A 20109-nucleotide genomic window follows, 5' to 3' on the forward strand; every position below is an offset into this window, starting at 1 on the left:
TGGTACCATAGGCCTGAGGCTTTGGCCTGCACTGACACCTCCCCCCCTGGAAATAACACCTAACAGTTACACTCATATTAACACTATCTAATAAATATACATTACACAGTACAGTTACACACATAATAAAACTGTTTAAAAAATATACATTACACAGTACAGTTAAACTCATAACACTATCTAATTGTCAGGGTATCTGTGAATGTCAGTAGACAATAAGTATATATATATATATATATATATATATATATATATATATATATATATATATATATATATAATATGATAAAATAAGTATGCAACCTATCAAATATTAAATTTGAGCATGCTCATTTTATCGTTGAATACATTCTGTGTATTGCAAATCTGAGGTCAGACATGAGATGCCTTTCCCTGATTACAGAACATCTGAGAACAAAGGAATTGTTTTCAAAGATTCTCTATCAGATCACTTCTGACCCCCATAGCTGCTCTATACATCCAAGAGAAAACAAAAGGGATAATACAATTGTTCAATTAGTGAAGATAAATAATAAACATTTAGCCTTTGAAGCTCATAGCTCCACATGAAGGATAAACATTGGGCCTGATAATTACCCGAGCCTGGATGAATCCTGGGGTGTTGGAGACAAGATTTTCTACATAAGTCAGATATGCAAACTTAATTCTGAAGATATAGTAATTAGCACAGGCCTGTTAATTGCCCCTGAACCTCAGATACACAAAGAATCTGAACTCAAGTTACCTACAGACATATGGAAAGTTGAAGCCTAAGAATCAAGATTTCAAAATATCTTAACCTATGTACTTTTGATAACAAATTATCTACATAGTTCTTAGATAAATTAATGTATACCTAGAAAGTCATATAAATGATTTGTCTATAAATTTTAAAATCTATTTAAAATACTCAATTAACACATGTAACTAATCTCAAGAATTTAGAAATAAATATTAATTTCAATTGTTTCGTATATACATTTTTATTGGAGGTTATTTTAAAGAATAATAGCAAATCAATTGTATTATAACCCTGGTATATACTGACATATTATCTGGAGGCACAGTCGTAAGATTATTATATATATATATATATATATATATATATCACATTGATATAATATATTTGTAGCAAATAGAGATTATTAAAAAATAATTATTATTTTATTTTTTGAAAAATTGATTTAGAATTTTTTTTTTATTAATGTTTCAAAATTAATATTAATATTTTTTTTAAATTTTTTTAATCTTGTTGGTCGAAATTGCATTAGCATTTTAAATTTAACCAAATACTAAGCAAAAATAATAATGTCTGTTACTAGAAGTGAATCCAATGAATCTATACTCAGTGTTGAAATATGTCCCCCCAAAATTACCCCTCACTAAGGGCGATCTCCTTAAGATAGATGTAATAGGCCACATTAAAAAGAGGTGTAATATTACCGGTGATTTAAATGATTATATGGATATGCTTGCAATTAAGGTCAAAGATATTGCTATTGATAATGGAAGGTGGAATGAAAAAAGTGAATTGTTCTAAGAATTATTAAAAATTAATCAATGCAAAATTCTCAAAAACGGGATGAACTAATACTCAAATCCTGGCCCCTTGTAATATGCATTATTGACAAAATGTCCACACTCCTTATAAAAAAGGAATTGCAAATACAAGGGCTAGAATATGATATTCGCTCATCACGCAAGTGCGAAGAGAGTTTAGAAATGGCCGAAAATTAAATTGTTACATTTAAGCAAGACATGGCCGCCTTAGATACGCATAACCTAAATTTACTAGCCAAAATACAAGAGTTAAATAAACTTGTGCAAAACCAGAAAAAACTAGCAATAATACGCCCACTTTTGTTAGCAATGAGGATAATGCAGATACTTTAAAAAACCTTAAAGAATTAATGAGAAGTGAATTACATAACTTTAGGGAAGAGTTTAAACAAAGGACCCCTATCGGGTCAGAAATAAACTTCCCACATAGTCACCTCATGTTTTAAATTCAGGGAACTGCTACACTTCAGAGGGGGAGGACAGTGATTATAGTGAGTCAGAGGGCGAAGCCAGCTACCCATAATGCTAATATGCGTAAGGGATCTCCCCACAGTAGAAGGACAGATAGGGAACGCTCCAACCCTAACAAGAAAGTTCCTAGGAAGACCCAAGATTAGTGATGTCGCGAACCTAAAAATTTGGGTTCGCGAACGTCGAACGCGAACTTCCGCAACTGTTCGCGAACGGGCGAACTGCCATAGACTTCAATAGGCAGGCGAACTTTAAAACCCACAGGGACTCTTTCTGGCCACAATAGTGATGGGAAAGTTGCTTCAAGGGGACTAATACCTGGACTGTGACTGTGGCATGCCGGAGGGGGATCCATGGCAAAACTCCCATGGAAAATTACATAGTTGATGCAGAGTCTGGTTTTAATCCATAAAGGGCATAAATCACCTAACATTCCTAAATTGTTTGGAATAACGTGCTTTAAAACATCAGGTATGATGTATTGATCAGGTAGTGTAAGGGTTACGCCCGCTTCACAGTGACAGACCAAACTCCCCGGTGGTGGCACTGGGGTGACACTGTGCCCTGGCAGGCAGGCACTGAAACGCACACGTGTGAAGGAAACTGACTGCTATTATTTAACACAGTCAAAAAAGTTTTTTTTTTTTAAATCTACACTACTGTTACACCAGATATGAGTTGCACTGGGGTGACACTGTGCCCTGGCAGGCAGGCAGGCAGGCACTGAAACGCACACGTGTGAAGGAAACTGACTGCAATTATTTAACACAGTCAAAAAAGTGTTGTTTTTTTTAATTCTACACTACTGTTACACCAGATATGAGTGGTGGCACTGGGAAAGTGGGCACAGTATACGCTGTGAGCCTGACACACACGCTGGCAGACAGGCAACTGCAATTAGATTACACAGGAGGAAAAAAAAGCAGCCCTAAAAAGGGCTTTTTGGGGTGCTGTCCTTACAGCAGAGATCAGATGAGTCCTTCAGGACTGTAGTGGACACTGAATACACTAGCCTAGCTATCGATTTCCCTATTAATCAGCAGCAGCTACACTGTCCCTCCTCTCCCTAAGAATGCAGCTTCCAAATGAATCTAAAATGGATGCTGTCCAGGAGGTAGGAGGATCTGGGAGGGAGGGTCTGCTGCTGATTGGCTGGAATGTGCCTGCTGACTGTGAGGTACAGGGTCAAAGTATTACTAAATGATGACGAATAGGGGGTGGATCGAACATCGCATATGTTCGCCCGCCGCGGCGAACGCGAACATGCTATGTTCACCAGTAACAATTCGCCGGCGAACTATTCGCGACATCACTACCCAAGATGCAACTAATAAGGTATATGACACCCCTAAAATAATTAAATTTTTAAGTGGCACAGTACCCAAGTTTTCCAACAAGGGAACCAATTCTATAATTGACCACTTATGACTTATGAAAATGCTTTATCCATAATGAATGTGTGAGCAGTCAAAAATTGAATTTCTGCCCTGGGTATTTGAGGGTAAACTTCACAAATTCTTTGCCTCACTAAAGGATATGAATATTAATTCCTGGAGTGAAACGAAAAATCAGTGTAAAAAGGAGTTTGGGCAATATCGCACTAAAACCGCTGCGAACATAGCTGTATATGGTTTAAAATGTTGTGCCAATCAAAGCCCTATAGAATTCCTTTCTGTACTAAAAAGTGCGTACAGTATGGCCGAAGATTACCCTATATTTGAAAGCTCAGAATTTGTGAATTTATTTTACGAAGCATTGCCTGCACACATCAAACTTAACTTAGCTAGAGATTTTGATGAGAACTGCTCATTGGACTGGCTGATCAAAGAGAGTACAAAGTTATACTCTATTCAGCATTCCGGTGAACAGGGGGTTAAAAAGGAACCAAGGCCCAGCCCCAAAATTGTTGCAGAAACTAGGGTGTCACTTTCAATTTGGAGTCTAACAAGAAAACTTATGCGGAAGTGGCCCGAGAAAACAGGCCTTCCCCACAAAGTTTTAACTCTGCCCCTCCCCCAACATGGGCTGAGGTGCAGAGAGAATATACTCAAAATGGGGGGCATACCAAGATAAATAATTATCCCCAAAGAGATGAAAACGCACAAGGTAATTGGAACCCACCCCAAGTAAATAGTGCTCCCCAAGATATTAATGCTGAACAAGTTGAACCCCAAAGACAACCACATCAAAATAGCAATAATAGCTATGATTCTGAGGGATCCCAAGGATCCAGGAATCAATACCCTGGGATATAAAAAAATCAGTCCATGGGTAGATCAGTCCAATCAAGTGGGCCAACTCAGTACGCAAGTCAGTCAATTTTGTACACTATTTACTAATATGAGTCAAGCTTTGACGTCTCAGCACCCTAGGCTAGTAATCCTTTTTTAGGGGTACAGCCAGTGGCCAGCAGTGGGCCACAGGCACAGTCATAAATACTGTGATATTACTTGAAAGAGAGGGGAAGGATATACCAAATAAAATGATAAATGTCAATAATGGTACTAATCATGTTCTCTCCCTACAGATCAGGAACGGACGATTTAGCTGTGATGACGAGCAACCTCAGCCTGGAAGCTCTAACAAATCTCTTCCTTTGCACTTTTCCCCTAACCTTATTCCCACAGATGCAGTACACAGGAACCTATTACAGAGGAAAGGACTGGTAAGAATGAAGTTTCTTCTGCATCAGATGACGTGGTGAGTACAGGTAAAACGTGGCAAAGCCCACAGATATGTAGTCATGCTAATTTTATGTGTGAAATGGTAGAAACTGCAGGGAGATATTATGTATTAGCTGAACTCCAGGATTCAGTTGCTAACCCTATCATGGGATTAATTGATACTGGATTTCAGGCACCTATTTTATCCCACAGGTACAACACACAGCTAAATAAACTAACACCCCACAAACCTAAAATAAAATAATTTGATGGTTCACTAATAGGTGTTGGGGGTGACTCCATTAAAGTCTACGGTACGGCATGGTTAAAACTAAGGCTGGGGAACAGGGTAATAAGACAACCTGTCATTATAGTGGATCTGCCAACTGATCATTTAATTATTGGTAGTGATCTCCTGAAGCGATTAAGCACCATAATTATTTGCATAAATAATGTAATTTGGTCACAAGTAAAAAGGACTATTAATTATGAACGGTCCAGTATATCTTGCACCCAACTTAACTGCCATGTGGTGAAAGAGAAGCAAGATGCTGTGGAGATTCATTTCAGGAATGACTCTATACCTAAAATCACTATCCTACAAATAGATGATCAGACTCCTTTAAGTGGATCTGATGGTAATACTTTTAAAATTTCCCCTGGAAAGAAAGCAAATATTTCCTTAGATGGCAATGTATTAACCATATCACTCCACAAGGGGGAACCTATGTCCCCTAAAGAGGGAGATCATTTGCAAATCCTCACAGAAATTGCAAAAGTTAAAGAGGATTTATTTATCCCTATGCAAGTGCATGACATTGGGAAAACCAAGAATGCCAAATTGAGCTTAAAACAGGAAGCTAGCTATATAAGCTAAGGCTTATTAATGCAGATCACTGAACCTAAGGTAATTAAATATCTTTCTCCCCAAGACCACTGTGTCCATGGCCTGGATGACAGGTCTGAAAACTATAATGTCACAGCTAAATGTTTATTATCTATCTCCATAGGTAATAAATCAGTGAAGCACCTGTTTTTAGTTTTAAATACTCCCCATAATCAAATATATATTGGCAATGATATCTTACATAGATATGCCATACAAAAAGATTTAATTAACCTTTGCCTCTGGAGCAGGTTAAAGGGGGACCCTGAAGTATTTCAGGATGAAAATACGGCCCTGAAATAAAATCAGCAATTGCCATATGCTGTGAATATGCAGGTGTCTAACAATATTGTAATCCATCCTGGGGCTGATATATTCCTCTTATCCTTAAAGGTAAAAAGAGGTCAGCAATTAAAAACTTCTGAAACACTAATTTGCCTCTCCCATAGAATAAAAAATCTGGGTATAACAATGGCCCATACTCCCATGGTAAATATTGGAAATATTCTGATACATGTTATTGTACATAACATGACCCCACAGGATATCACCTTATCCAAGGGAACTAACATAGGATATGCGCTGGAATTGAGATATTACACATTTAGATTCCAGAATAATGTAATTGGGCTAATACCTGAATGATACTTAACTAAAGAACAGTTAATAGAACAATCCTTTGCATCTATGCCAGAAGGATTGTTTACAATTCAGTCTATTTATCCCTTCAGCTCAGAGGAAGGCATCTGTAAAATTGAAGAAGCCTCCCTAGTATTTGATCAGCTGATCAAAGAGCAAGAATACCCCAATACCCAGAATTATGGGGGCAATGTAAATTATAATCAAGGGGATCTCACCTCTAGGTTGGAAGAATCATATGAGATAGGACAGCCTGAAAACTTTCCAGGATTTTAGCAAATAGTCAAAGAGCAAATCTCTTTAGTTAATGGCTGTTCCAGTGATGATGAAAGCCGACAGCTACAAGAACTCCTGATAGAGTACAAGGGTATTTTTTCTAGGGATTCTTATGACTGTGGGACTACAGACAGCTAAACAAACGAGTGTACATGTCTGGCTGGCCTGTGCCATATATTGACCAGTGGCTAGCGCAGATGCAGAGATCTAAAATATTCACTGCCATTGATTGTGCACAGGGATATTGGACCATAAAGGTACATGAGGAGGACCAGTATAAGCTTGCATTCTCATTCCAAATGGTCCAATATGCATTCCAGAGACTCCCATTTGGATACATATATTCAGAACATACATTTGCTGTATTCATGCATAAGGTTATGACTGATGCACTGGAAAGGGGGACCTTATCTTATGTTTATGATGATTTAATCAAAAGCACAGACTTTGAAAAACACATCACAGAGTTTAAACATGTCCTCAGCCAACTTAAAAGGGCAGGTGTCAAATTATCCCTTCAAAAAGCTCAATGTTGCCGCTCTTGTATAAACTTCTTAGGACATGAAGTTACTTCTGAAGGGTTAAGTCCTCAGAGGAAAAAGGTGGAAGCTATAATAAATTCTAAAAACCCAACTAACTTAAAGTAATTGAGCTCATTCCTGGGTATGACAAATTATTCTAGCAAATTTATTGATAATTATGCAGAATTAGCTAAACCACTGCTACTTCTTCTTAAGAAGGATGTGAAATGGCATTGGAGTGAGATTCAAGAGACAGCCATCAGAGAGCTGAAGAGAAAACTTACTCAAACACCTTGCTTAGTGTACCCTGAAGGGGGTAAACCTTTTTACTTAGAGACAGGTTACACAGATATAAGCATGAGTGCTGCTTTGTACTAAAAGCATGATAATTTAAGTAAAGTCATTGCTTATGCGAGTAAAACTTTATCCCCAGTAGAAATAAAATTTAGCGATTGCGAAAAGCCCTCTTATCTACTGTATGGGCTCTACAAAATTTTCGCAGCTATATAAAGGGTGAGAAAATTATTGTAGAAATGGCCCACTAGCCTTTGCTATATCTGCAAAGTGAGAGAATAAGAGATGGAAATTTGTCTAACAGCCGCATAACTGCTTGGACTCTTTCCTTACAAGCCTGGCCTTTAGAAATTTGCTACAAGCAAAATAAAAACAATCCAGTCACACAGGGGCTTGCTGAGCTCCACAACTGTACTGCTAAGGATCATGGGGAAGAGTTATTAGAAGATGATTTCCTGGAAGAACAATTGCTTTCCCCATATAAAATATACGAGGACCAGTGTCAGACATTACCTTGGGTATATGTTGATGGTTGTTCTTACCATGCCACTATTGATAATGAGCGCAGATTAGTCACTGGCATTGGTATAACTTGGGCAAGTGGGATTCCCAATATTTATGTAGGTTTCAACATTGGACCAAGATCTAGTCAAGTTGCAGAACTAACTGCTGTTCTAAAAACCATTGAGATGGCTATTGAACACAATATTCATGAATTTGTGATCATTACTGACTCAAATTATGTGCGTGACAGTTTTGTTGAATACCTGCCAACTTGGAAAAGAAATGGCATAGAGAAAACTAACAACAAACCAGTCAAACATGGCAAGTTGTTCTGCGAGATTGATAATCTAGTGGTATCCAATGGGTTAACCATACACTAGAAGAAGACCAAGGGTCATTCCAGAATTCAAGGTCCTGATAAGGAAGGCAATGATCTTGTGGATTCAAGGAGCCATAACTGGAGAACTGCTTAATATTGACCACTTAATGGGTGCAGTCCAGGTAGAAGCCATTACCAGAAACCAGGCTTAACAACAAAGTGAGCCTAACCTGGTACAATAGAGTCAGGATTCTCCTAGTGAGGACCTGATCACTAGTCAAAAGGAAGACCCCATTGTAGGCATCTTCTATAAACACATAGAAGATCCTGAAAGCAACCCCATCTCAAAAGAGGACAGTATTGGCAAGGAAGATCTTAGAATCTTAATGAATTCGAAATCACAATTCAAGTCACAGGATGGTTTGTTAATTAGAACCTCCAAAACTGGCATTCAGCAATGGGTGGTACCTACAAAGTTCAGAGGTCTCATGCTTCAACATGCCCATGATGCTCCAACATCTGGCCATCGTGGTGCCAAATTAACATATGAAATATTACGTGATTATGCTTTTTGGAAGGATGTTCAAACTTACTGTCAAGGTTGTTTAATCTGTCCACAATTCCAATCCACTGCACCAACACATAGAGCACCATTACAGAAAAGGGGGATGGTAATGCCATGGTCAGATATCCAAATTGATTTTATTGGTCCAGTAACTAGGTCATCAAGAAGTAACAAATACATGTCAACAGTGACATGCCTGTTCACCAAATGGGTAGAGTGCATCAGTGCACCTAACAATAGTGCTGAAACATGCGCAGCATTGCTCGTTTTCAGGATTTGGTTTACCCCAGAGAATCGAATTCGATCGATTTTTATATATAATTATATATTATGGATAAATGGGTCCATATTAATCAGTTGCGAGCATGCCATCCTAGATCCCAACTACAAGTCATAGAGGGAGAATGAAGTATCATATCCCCAAATGCACTAAAGAAATATTGTAGTTTAAAAATGCCTAGCTAGCGAACATGAGGGCTTAAAAATAACGGACTCTCTTCATAGAAGACTGTCTATGATGCATACTGTTTATACACTCACCAAGTACCACTGATTTTAAGCCATTTCAAATACATGTGTCCTACATATTTTTGAATTGGAAGGGGGAATTATGTCAGGGTATCTGTGAATGTCAGTAGACAATACATATATATATATAAATGAGCATGCTCATTTTATCACTGAATACATTCTGTGTATTGCAAATATGAGGTCAGACATGAGATGCCTTTCCCTGATTACAGAACATCTGAGAACAAAGGAATTGTTTTCAAAGATTCCCTATCAGATCACTACTGACCCCCATAGCTGCTCAATACATCTAAGAGAAAACAAAAGGGATGATACAATTGTTCAATTAGTGAAGAATAGATCATAAACATTTAGCCTTTGAAGCTCATAGCTCAACATGAAGGCTAAACATTGGGCCTGTTAATTTCCTAAGCCTGGATGCATCCTGGGGTGTTGGAGACAAGATTCTCTAAATAAGTCAGATATGCAAACGAAATTCTGAAGATATAGTAATTAGCACAGGCCTGTTAATTGCCCCAGAACCTCAGATACACAAAGAATCTGAACTCAAGTTACCTACAGACATATGGGAAGTTGAAGCCTAAGAATCAAGATTTCAAAATATCTTAATCTATGTACTTTTGATAACAAATTATCTACATAGTTCTTAGATAAATTAATTTATACCTAGAAAGTCATATACATGATTTGTCTATAATTTTCAAATCTATTTAAAATAATCAAATAACATATATATATGAACCTGGGCGATGTGTCTAACACATAAGATACCTTTAAATCTAAAGTGAATATGTAACTGTCTATTTTAATTGTTTTACCAACTCACTTCAGAACAACAACATTGTTTCTTTCATTTCAGACCGAGGAGAAAACAGTAAATTGTCCCATAAATTATATATAATTTGTGTTTTTATGCACTCAAAATAACACTATCAAGAGATGTACAAAGATGTGGGCTATAATTATATTGAAAAGGAATGAGACTGCAATAAGCATATTTTAACATAGAATTGATAATATACTTGTGTTTGATCTCAAATTGTACATTTTCAATTATATTAAATAAGATATATATGTTGACCAGATAAGTTTCTTAATACAAGAAATTATGGTATATTAAATAAACATTTTAAGGTGAGATATTTGGACTGCAGCGATGGTTGATGGTGAGACTGCATTTCTGGTTGTCTGCTGCCATCTAGTAGTTTGTGCGAGAGTTGCAACCAAAGGGAATTATAGTGTCAAATGACCATATGTTCCCAGTAAACCAATCAAGGACAAGCTCCGTTAAGGGCCTATCAAGAGACAAGCTCCGAAGGGCCTATCAGACAAGTTTCAGTAAGCGCACATCCCATATTCACCAATGATTAGAATAAAAAGGGGTGGGGTATATCACGTGATATAACCTCATGCAAAGGAATAGAAGTGGTTATTTGCTTGCAAAAATTTTGACTGATAATCTTGCTGCCATTTTTGGGACGCAGTCATTATAAGCAGAATTGGGCTACCTTTTCATCCATATTGCAAAAATACCTCTCTTAATTTACGAGGTGAACTTCAATTTTATCTGGTAACGTATTAAAGGTTATTTCATACTTTTATATTTAAATCAAAGATATTCTAAAGCTTTAGTTAGATTGTAGTAAGTATACTGGTATTAAATATTAATGTTTAGAAATAATTTCATAAATTAATTACAGTTATTGCTATATATATATATATATATATATATATATATATATATATATATATATATTAGAATTTGCCTTATTGTAGCTAAATAAGAGATTATTTCAGCTCAGATAAATTGGCATATGAATTGGATGTTAAAGTATTTTGTTATATTGTCTAACTAAGCATTGTTAAGTTAACGGTCCATACTCTGGTATTTTATTGTGGTATTTTAATGCGATTATTGTGAGTAAAGTTATTTTTAAAGGTATATTTTTATAATCTGTTGTATAGAATATTGTAATGGAATAAGCGTGCATAGTTGATTCAAAGCTAGTCTCTACTTAATATATTTCAATGTGTTTATAAATTTAACTAATCTCAAGAATTTAGGAATAAATATTTACTTCAATTGTTTCATATATACATTTTGATTGGAGGTTATTTTAAAGAATAATAGCAAATAAATTGTATTATAACCCTGGTATAAACTGACATAATAAATATACATTACACAGTACAGTTACACACATAATAACACCATCTAATAAATATACATTACACAGTCCAGTTACACTCATAATAACACTATCTAATAAATATACATTACACAGTACAGTTACACACATAATAACATCATCTAATAAATATACATTATACAGTACATTTACACACATAATAGCACCATCTAATATATATACATTACACAGTAAAGTTACACACATAATACCACTATCTAATAAATATAGATTACACAGTACAGTTACACTCATAATAACACCATCTAATAAATATACATTACACAGTACAGTTACACACATAATAACAACATCTAACAGATATATATTACACAGTACAGTTACACATAATAACACTATCTAATAACAATACATTACATAGTACAGTTACGGAAACCCGGCGAAACATGTCAAGGGAGGAAGGGGGAGCTTATGGGAGCTCAGTTTAGGTTTTAAAATTTACACTTGCTGGCTATAATTTCTTAACTTGAACCTTAAAAATTTAACTGACGTGATTAACACTATGAGAATATACAGTTCACTCGAGACTGCATGTCAGCCAGAGATATAATACTTGAGAGCTGGAGGCAATCATATTACCAAACATAGTGTGTCATAAACGGCAGTGATCTGTAGTGTACCAAATTAGCGCAATAGATCCGCTAATACTCGTTGTAAACTAGTAGCTAAAATCTTGGGCTAATACAGTTATTTAACTAGTTATCAATTAAACAAGAAATTACAATGAGGAAGCAGAGCAGAGGATTCTGCGGTTTTGGCTATTGATATGATACATCTCAGTGTGTCACAACTAGCAGTGTCTCATACTATCCGGACGCTGAATTAAATTCACAGGGAGCCCAGCATTTAAAACATATGATTCAGTATTCTTACCTAGCAATTTGAGACTGCCTAATAGCAGCGAACATTGCATTTGATACATTCTGACCCGGAGACTAAATGTGAATAAGCGTCAGAATTGGCAGAGTTCCAGAGTGTATGAACAATGCAATGATACTAATGTAACATTTTTAGCAACTAACTACGAGTTGTGTAATTCATTTTTAAGCACTTTAGGGGCATGCTATAATTATAACTGATATATAGCCCTTATATAGGCGGAATATTAACCCTCTAAGTGAATTACTACAAATCTGATTTAACGGTTGCATTTAAACAAACTTTATGATAAATTAGGGTTTATGAGTGGGATTAGCCAAGCAGTATAATGTCTGTATAAGTTTACACTAAGCACCACAAACTCCCCTAAGTTTCATGTACATGTATTTTCCTTTTAGGGACACTTATCTATAATAAATCTGTGGATAGTTTAAATGCGCCAACTAGCGTGCTACTCATTAGTAGATTATTTTTTCGTCAGTGATTACAAACAAATATATATGAATATAGTAGTATGATATGTATTACTTAACTTATTAGTTCACACAGATTACTGACTAAAGTATTGATCACACACAGTGATAACTGTTAAGATTTATACAACCAAGCTATCCACAAAGGTGAATCAAGTAAACTGACCAGCCACATACCAGAGGGGAATTTTTATCATTTATAAAAGCTCAAGTGTACTTGATAACCAACGGTGTTAACTCTATTACAGTGAAATTGATAATTATAAGCAGTTAAATTGATGCTATAATATAATAATTTTTCAATATTATAATCCTACTTTATTACAGCACTTTACCTATGCATTTAACATAGATGATTATCACGCAATTGGGTCGTGATTAATATATCATATTAACTATGTTACATAGGACATGAATGAGTGCTGCTATTTTATAGATTATATACTTTTCAAACTGCACTATCCCAACCCTAACTTTATATAAACAGTGACACCTAATCCTAGTCAGTGGCTTCCTAACCTGCCATTAGACAATTCTACAATAATTGGTTCAAGCTCATATTATCCAGTCTGTGTACTGGGAATATTAGACCAGCATTTTAGTTTTAATTAACCCTGATTTTAAAAAAATTTCTAATAAAGATATATGTTTTAAATTGTGTGTTTCTTATCCTACTCCGTTAATTTGGGGTCATCTGAGTGCTTACCAAGTATCTTTTTCTGTTAGTTTCTTTAGCTAACTTATTTGAAATAGTACAGTTACACTCATAATAACATCTAACAAATATACATTACACAGTACAGTTACACACATAATAACACTATCTAATAAATATACATTACACAGTACAGTTACACTCATAATAACACCATCTAATAAATATACATTACACAGTATAGTTACACACCTAATAATACTATCTAATAAATATACATTACACAGTACAGTTACACATATAACACTAATAAATATACATTATACAGTACAGTTACACACATAATAACACCAACAAATACATATACATTACATAGTACAGTTACACTCATAATACCACTATCTAATAAAATACATTACACAGTACAGTTACACATATAATAACACTATCTAATAAATATACATTACATAGTACAGTTACACTCATAATACCACTATCTAATAAAATACATTACATAGTACAGTTACACATATAATAACACTATCTAATAAATTTACATTAGATAGTACAGTTACACTCATAATAACACCATCTAATAAATATACATTACAGTTACACACATAATAACACTATCTAATAAATATACATTACATAGTACAGTTACACACATAATAACACTATCTAATAAATGTACATTACACAGTACAGTTACACACATAATAACACCATCTAATAAATATACATTACAGTTACACATATAATAACACTATCTAATAAATATACATTACATAGTACAGTTACACACATAATAACACTATCTAATAAATGTACATTACACAGTACAGTTACATACATAATAACACTATCTAATAAATTTACATTACACAGTATAGTTACACTCATAATAACATTATCTAATAAATATACATTACACAGTACAGTTACACACATAATAACACTGTGTAATACATATACATTACACAGTACAGTTACACTCATAATAACATTATCTAATAAATATACATTACACCGTACAGTTACACACATAATAACACTATCTAATAAATATACATTACACAGTACAGTTACACTTATAATAACACTATCTAATAAATATACATTACACAGTAAAGTTACACACATAACACTATCTAATAAATATACATTACACAGTATAGTTACACACATAATAACACTATCTAATAATATACATTACACAGTACAGTTACACACATAATAACACTGTCTATTAAAAGGATTCCCAAAAAAATTGCACAAAAAATTTATAAGGTTATAAGAAAAAAAAAGGCTAGCAAATGGATTTAATTTAACATAGAGATTTCCACTTTTTTTTTGCTCCATTGACTTCTATGGGGGAAAATGTGAACGCGCACGTGATAATGTAAGTTTGGCTTTTTGTGCTCGTCGTTTTAGAGTGACAACAAAACCAGTTTACTTTCAAGAAAATAGAAAACAAACAAATAGAAATTACTTGGTTTTTGGTAACTGCTTTGGGGTCAATTTATGAAGCAGCGGATGCTGCCTCCGACCCACTTAGGGTGGAACTGAAGCGGAAGTTAAGAAGCAACGGTCCTAAGACCGCTGCTCCTTAACTCATCTGCTACCTCTGAGGTGGCCGACAGCAATCAACCCGATCGAATACGAGCGGGCTGATTGACACCCCTGCTAGCTTGGCCGCGAATCTGCAAGGGGCGGTATTGCACAGCATACGCTGTTGGCATTTATTGATGTGCGGCAGACATGATTTGCTATTGCGGATCATGTCTGTCTGCACCATGATAAATGTACCCCTTTGTGTTGAGTGGGTTTCAACAGAACCTCATGTAAATATGATATTCAAACAAGATCATGGAGAATACTCTCTCATGTTAACCACTTAACCACCAAACTTCCCTGCACATTTAATCTAACTGCAGAACTTCCTCCCCACTTAACCACCCAACAGATGATGTCCACAAGGCACTTAATTTCCCTGTGACCCACACACATACCTAACACCCTAGCCACTGAACCCGCTACATAACACCCTAACTGCAGAACCCCTGAGTGTAATTAACTCCCTAAAAGAAAAAGGAATTGTTATATGATGGTTAACCAAATAAGTATTCCTATTGGATGATAGTAACAAAACCAGTCAATACTGTTAAAACAGGGCTGGAACCCCTTAAAGGAATAGGACCTGTTACCCCATCAAAGAAGATAGTGGAAGAAAATACATTAAATAATGAGTAGGACATTTGGGTGCCTATTAGGATGTTTATATTTTTCTAGGAGGGGGCTTTTTTAAAAAAAAAACATAATTTATGCTTACCTGATAAATTTATTTCTCTTGTAGTGTAGTCAGTCCACGGGTCATCCATTACTTATGGAATATATCTCTTCCTAACAGGAAGCTGCAAGAGGATCACCCAGCAGAGCTTGCTACATAGCTCCTCCCCTCACATGTCATATTCAGTCATTCGACCAAAGCGAGAAAGGAGAAACCATAGGGTGCAGTGGTGACTGGAGTTTAATTAAAATTTAGGTCTGCCTTAAAGACAGGGCGGGCCGTGGACTGACTACACTACAAGAGAAATAAATTTATCAGGTAAGCATAAATTATGTTTTCTCTTGTTAAGTGTAGTCAGTCCACGGGTCATCCATTACTTATGGAATACCAATACCAAAGCTAAAGTACACGGATGAAGGGAGGGACAAGGCAGGAACATTAAACAGAAGGAACCACTGCCTGAAGTACCTTTCTCCCAAAAATAGCCTCCGAAGAATCAAAAGTGTCAAATTTGTAAAATTTTGAAAAGGTGTGAAGCGAAGACCAAGTCGCAGCCTTGCAAATCTGTTCAACAGAGGCCTCGTTTTTAAAGGCCCAGGTGGAAGCCACAGCTCTAGTAGAATGAGCTGTAATCCTTTCAGGAGGCTGCTGTCCAGCAGTCTCATAGGCTAAACGTATTATGCTACGAAGCCAAAAAGAGAGAGAGGTAGCCGAAGCCTTTTGACCTCTTCTCTGTCCAGAGTAAACGACAAACAGGGAAGAAGTTTGACGAAAATCCTTAGTTGCCTGCAAATAGAACTTCAGGGCACGGACTACGTCCAAATTATGCAAAAGTCGTTCCTTCTTAGAAGGGTTAGGACACAGTGATGGAACAACAATCTCTTGATTGATATTCCTGTTAGTAACTACCTTAGGTAAGAACCCAGGTTTAGTATGCAGAACTACCTTGTCTGAATGAAAAATCAGATAAGGAGAATCACAATGTAAGGCAGATAACTCAGAGACTCTTCGAGCCGAGGAAATAGCCATCAAAAACAAAACCTTCCAGGATAACAGCTTGATATCAATGGAATGAAGGGGTTCAAATGGAACGCCTTGAAGAACATTAAGAACTAAGTTTAAGCTCCACGGCGGAGCAACAGTCTTAAACACAGGCTTAATCCTAGTTAAAGCCTGACAAAAAACCTGAACGTCTGGAACTTCAGCCAGACGTTTGTGTAGAAGAATAGACAGAGCAGAAATCTGTCCCTTTAACGAACTAGCAGATAAGCCCTTTTCTAAACCCTCTTGTAGAAAGGACAATATCCTAGGAATCCTAACCTTACTCCATGAGTAACTCTTGGATTCGCACCAATATAAATATTTACGCCATATCTTATGGTAAATTTTTCTGGTAACAGGCTTCCTAGCCTGTATTAAGGTATCAATAACCGACTCCGAGAAGCCACGCTTTGATAGAATCAAGCGTTCAATCTCCATGCAGTTAGCCTCAGAGAAATTAGATTTGGATGTTTGAAAGGACCCTGAATTAGAAGGTCTCAGAGGTAGAGACCACGGTGGACAGGACGACATGTCCACTAGGTCTGCATAACAGGTCCTGCGTGTCCACGCAGGCACTATCAGAATCACCGAAGCTCTCTCCTGTTTGATCTTGGCAATCAAACGAGGAAGCATCGGGAATGGTGGAAACACATAAGCCATGTTGAAGACCCAAGGGGCTGTCAGAGCATCTATCAGCACCGCTCCCGGGTCCCTGGACCTGGATCCGTAACAAGGAAGCTTGGCGTTCTGGCGAGACGCCATGAGATCCAGATCTGGTTTGCCCCAACGAAGAATCAGTTGAGCAAAGACCTCCGGATGAAGTTCCCACTCCCCCGGATGAAAAGTCTGGCGACTTAGAAAATCCGCCTCCCAGTTCTCTACGCCTGGGATGTAAATCGCTGACAGGTGGCAAGAGTGAGACTCTGCCCAGCGAATTATCTTTGAGACTTCCAACATCGCTAGGGAACTTCTGGTTCCCCCTTGATGGTTGATGTAAGCCACAGTCGTGATGTTGTCCGACTGAAATCTGATGAACCTCAGAGTTGCTAACTGAGGCCAAGCTAGAAGAGCATTGAATATTGCTCTTAATTCCAGAATATTTATTGGGAGGAGTTTCTCCTCCTGAGTCCATAATCCCTGAGCTTTCAGGGAGTTCCAGACTGCGCCCCAGCCTAGAAGGCTGGCGTCTGTTGTTACAATCGTCCAATCTGGCCTGCGAAAGGTCATCCCCTTGGACAGATGTGGCCGAGAGAGCCACCATAGAAGAGAATCTCTGGTCTCTTGATCCAGACTTAGTAGGGGGGACAAGTCTGAGTAATCCCCGTTCCACTGACTTAGCATGCACAATTGCAGCGGTCTGAGATGCAGGCGCGCAAATGGTACTATGTCCATTGTCGCTACCATTAAGCCGATTACTTCCATGCACTGAGCTACTGACGGGTGTGGAATGGAATGAAGGACACGGCAAGCATTTAAAAGTTTTGATAACCTGGCCTCTGTCAGGTAAATTTTCATCTCTACAGAATCTATAAGAGTCCCTAGAAAGGGAACTCTTGTAAGTGGTAATAGAGAACTCTTTTCCACGTTCACCTTCCAACCATGCGACCTCAGAAATGCCAGAACTATCTCTGTATGAGACTTGACAGTTTGAAAACTTGACGCTTGTATCAGAATGTTGTCTAGGTACGGAGTCACCGCTATGCCTCGCGGTCTTAGTACCGCCAGAAGTGAGCCCAGAACTTTTGTAAAGATTCTTGGAGCCATAGCTAATCCGAAGGGAAGAGCTACAAACTGGTAATGCCTGTCTAGGAAAGCAAATCTTAGGCCGATAATGATCCTTGTGAATCGGTATGTGAAGGTAGGCATCCTTTAAATCCACTGTGGTCATGTACTGACCCTCTTGGATCATGGGAAGGATGGTTCGAATAGTTTTCATTTTGAATGATGGAACTCTTAGAAATTTGTTTAGGATTTTTAAGTCCAAGATTGGTCTGAAGGTTCCCTCTTTCTTGGGAACCACAAATAGATTTGAATAGAATCCCTGCCCGTGTTCCGTCCGCGGAACTGGGTGGATCACCCCGATTAGTAAAAGGTCTTGTACACAGCGTAGAAACGCCTCTTTCTTTATTTGGTTTGCTGATAACCTTGAAAGATGAAATCTCCCTCATGGAGGAGAAGTTTTGAAGTCCAGGAGATATCCCTGAGATATGATCTCCAACGCCCAGGGATCCTGGACATCTCTTGCCCAAGCCTGGGCGAAGAGAGAAAGTCTGCCCCCCACTAGATCCGTTTCCGGATAGGGGGCCCTCTCTTCATGCTGTCTTGGGGGCAGCAGCAGGTGTCTTGGCCTGCTTGCCCTTGTTCCAGGACTGGTTAACTTTCCAGCCCTGCCTGTAACGAGCAACAGCTCCTTCCTGTTTTGGAGCGGAGGAAGCTGATGCTGCTCCAGCCTTGAAGTTACGAAAGGCACGAAAATTAGACTGTTTGGCCTTTGATCTGTCCTGAGGTAGAGCATGGCCCTTACCTCCCGTAATGTCAGCTATAATTTCTTTCAAGCCGGGCCCGAATAAGGTCTGCCCTTTGAAAGGAATATTAAGCAATTTAGATTTAGAAGTCACGTCAGCTGACCAGGATTTAAGCCATAGCGCTCTGCGCGCTTGGATGGCGAATCCGGAGTTCTTAGCCGTAAGTTTGGTTAAATGTACGACGGCATCAGAAACAAATGCGTTAGCTAGCTTAAGTGCTTTAAGCTTGTTCATAATTTCATCCAATGGAGCTGTGCGAATGGCCTCTTCCAGAGACTCAAACCAGAATGCCGCCGCAGCAGTGACAGGCGCAATGCATGCAAGGGGCTGTAAGATAAAACCTTGTTGAACAAACATTTTTTTAAGGTAACCCTCTAATTTCTTATCCATTGGATCTGAAAAGGCACAACTATCCTCCACCGGGATAGTGGTACGCTTAGCTAAAGTAGAAACTGCTCCCTCCACCTTAGGGACCGTCTGCCATAAGTCTCGTGTGGTGGCGTCTATAGGAAACATTTTCCTAAATATGGGAGGAGGGGAAAAGGGCACACCAGGTCTATCCCACTCCTTGCTAATAATCTCTGTAAGCCTTTTAGGTATAGGAAACACGTCAGTACACACCGGTACCGCATAGTATCTATCCAACCTACATAATTTTTCTGGAATTGCAACCGTGTTACAATCATTCAGAGCTGCTAATACCTCCCCTAGCAATATGCGTAGGTTCTCAAGCTTAAATTTAAAATTAGAAATCTCTGAATCCAGTCTCCCTGGATCAGATCCGTCACCCACAGAATGAAGCTCTCC

General features: G+C 37.6%; 1 protein-coding gene across 5 annotated transcripts in view; it reads right to left on the reverse strand.

Moving 5' to 3' along the window:
• The window catches only part of ABCC8 (ATP binding cassette subfamily C member 8), a 594664-nt gene that overhangs the window by 87438 nt on the left and 487117 nt on the right, over positions 1-20109 (reverse strand). The window lies entirely within an intron of this gene.

Source organism: Bombina bombina, chromosome 7 (genome assembly GCF_027579735.1).
Source record: "Bombina bombina isolate aBomBom1 chromosome 7, aBomBom1.pri, whole genome shotgun sequence".
Classification (NCBI taxonomy): Eukaryota; Metazoa; Chordata; class Amphibia; order Anura; family Bombinatoridae; genus Bombina; species Bombina bombina.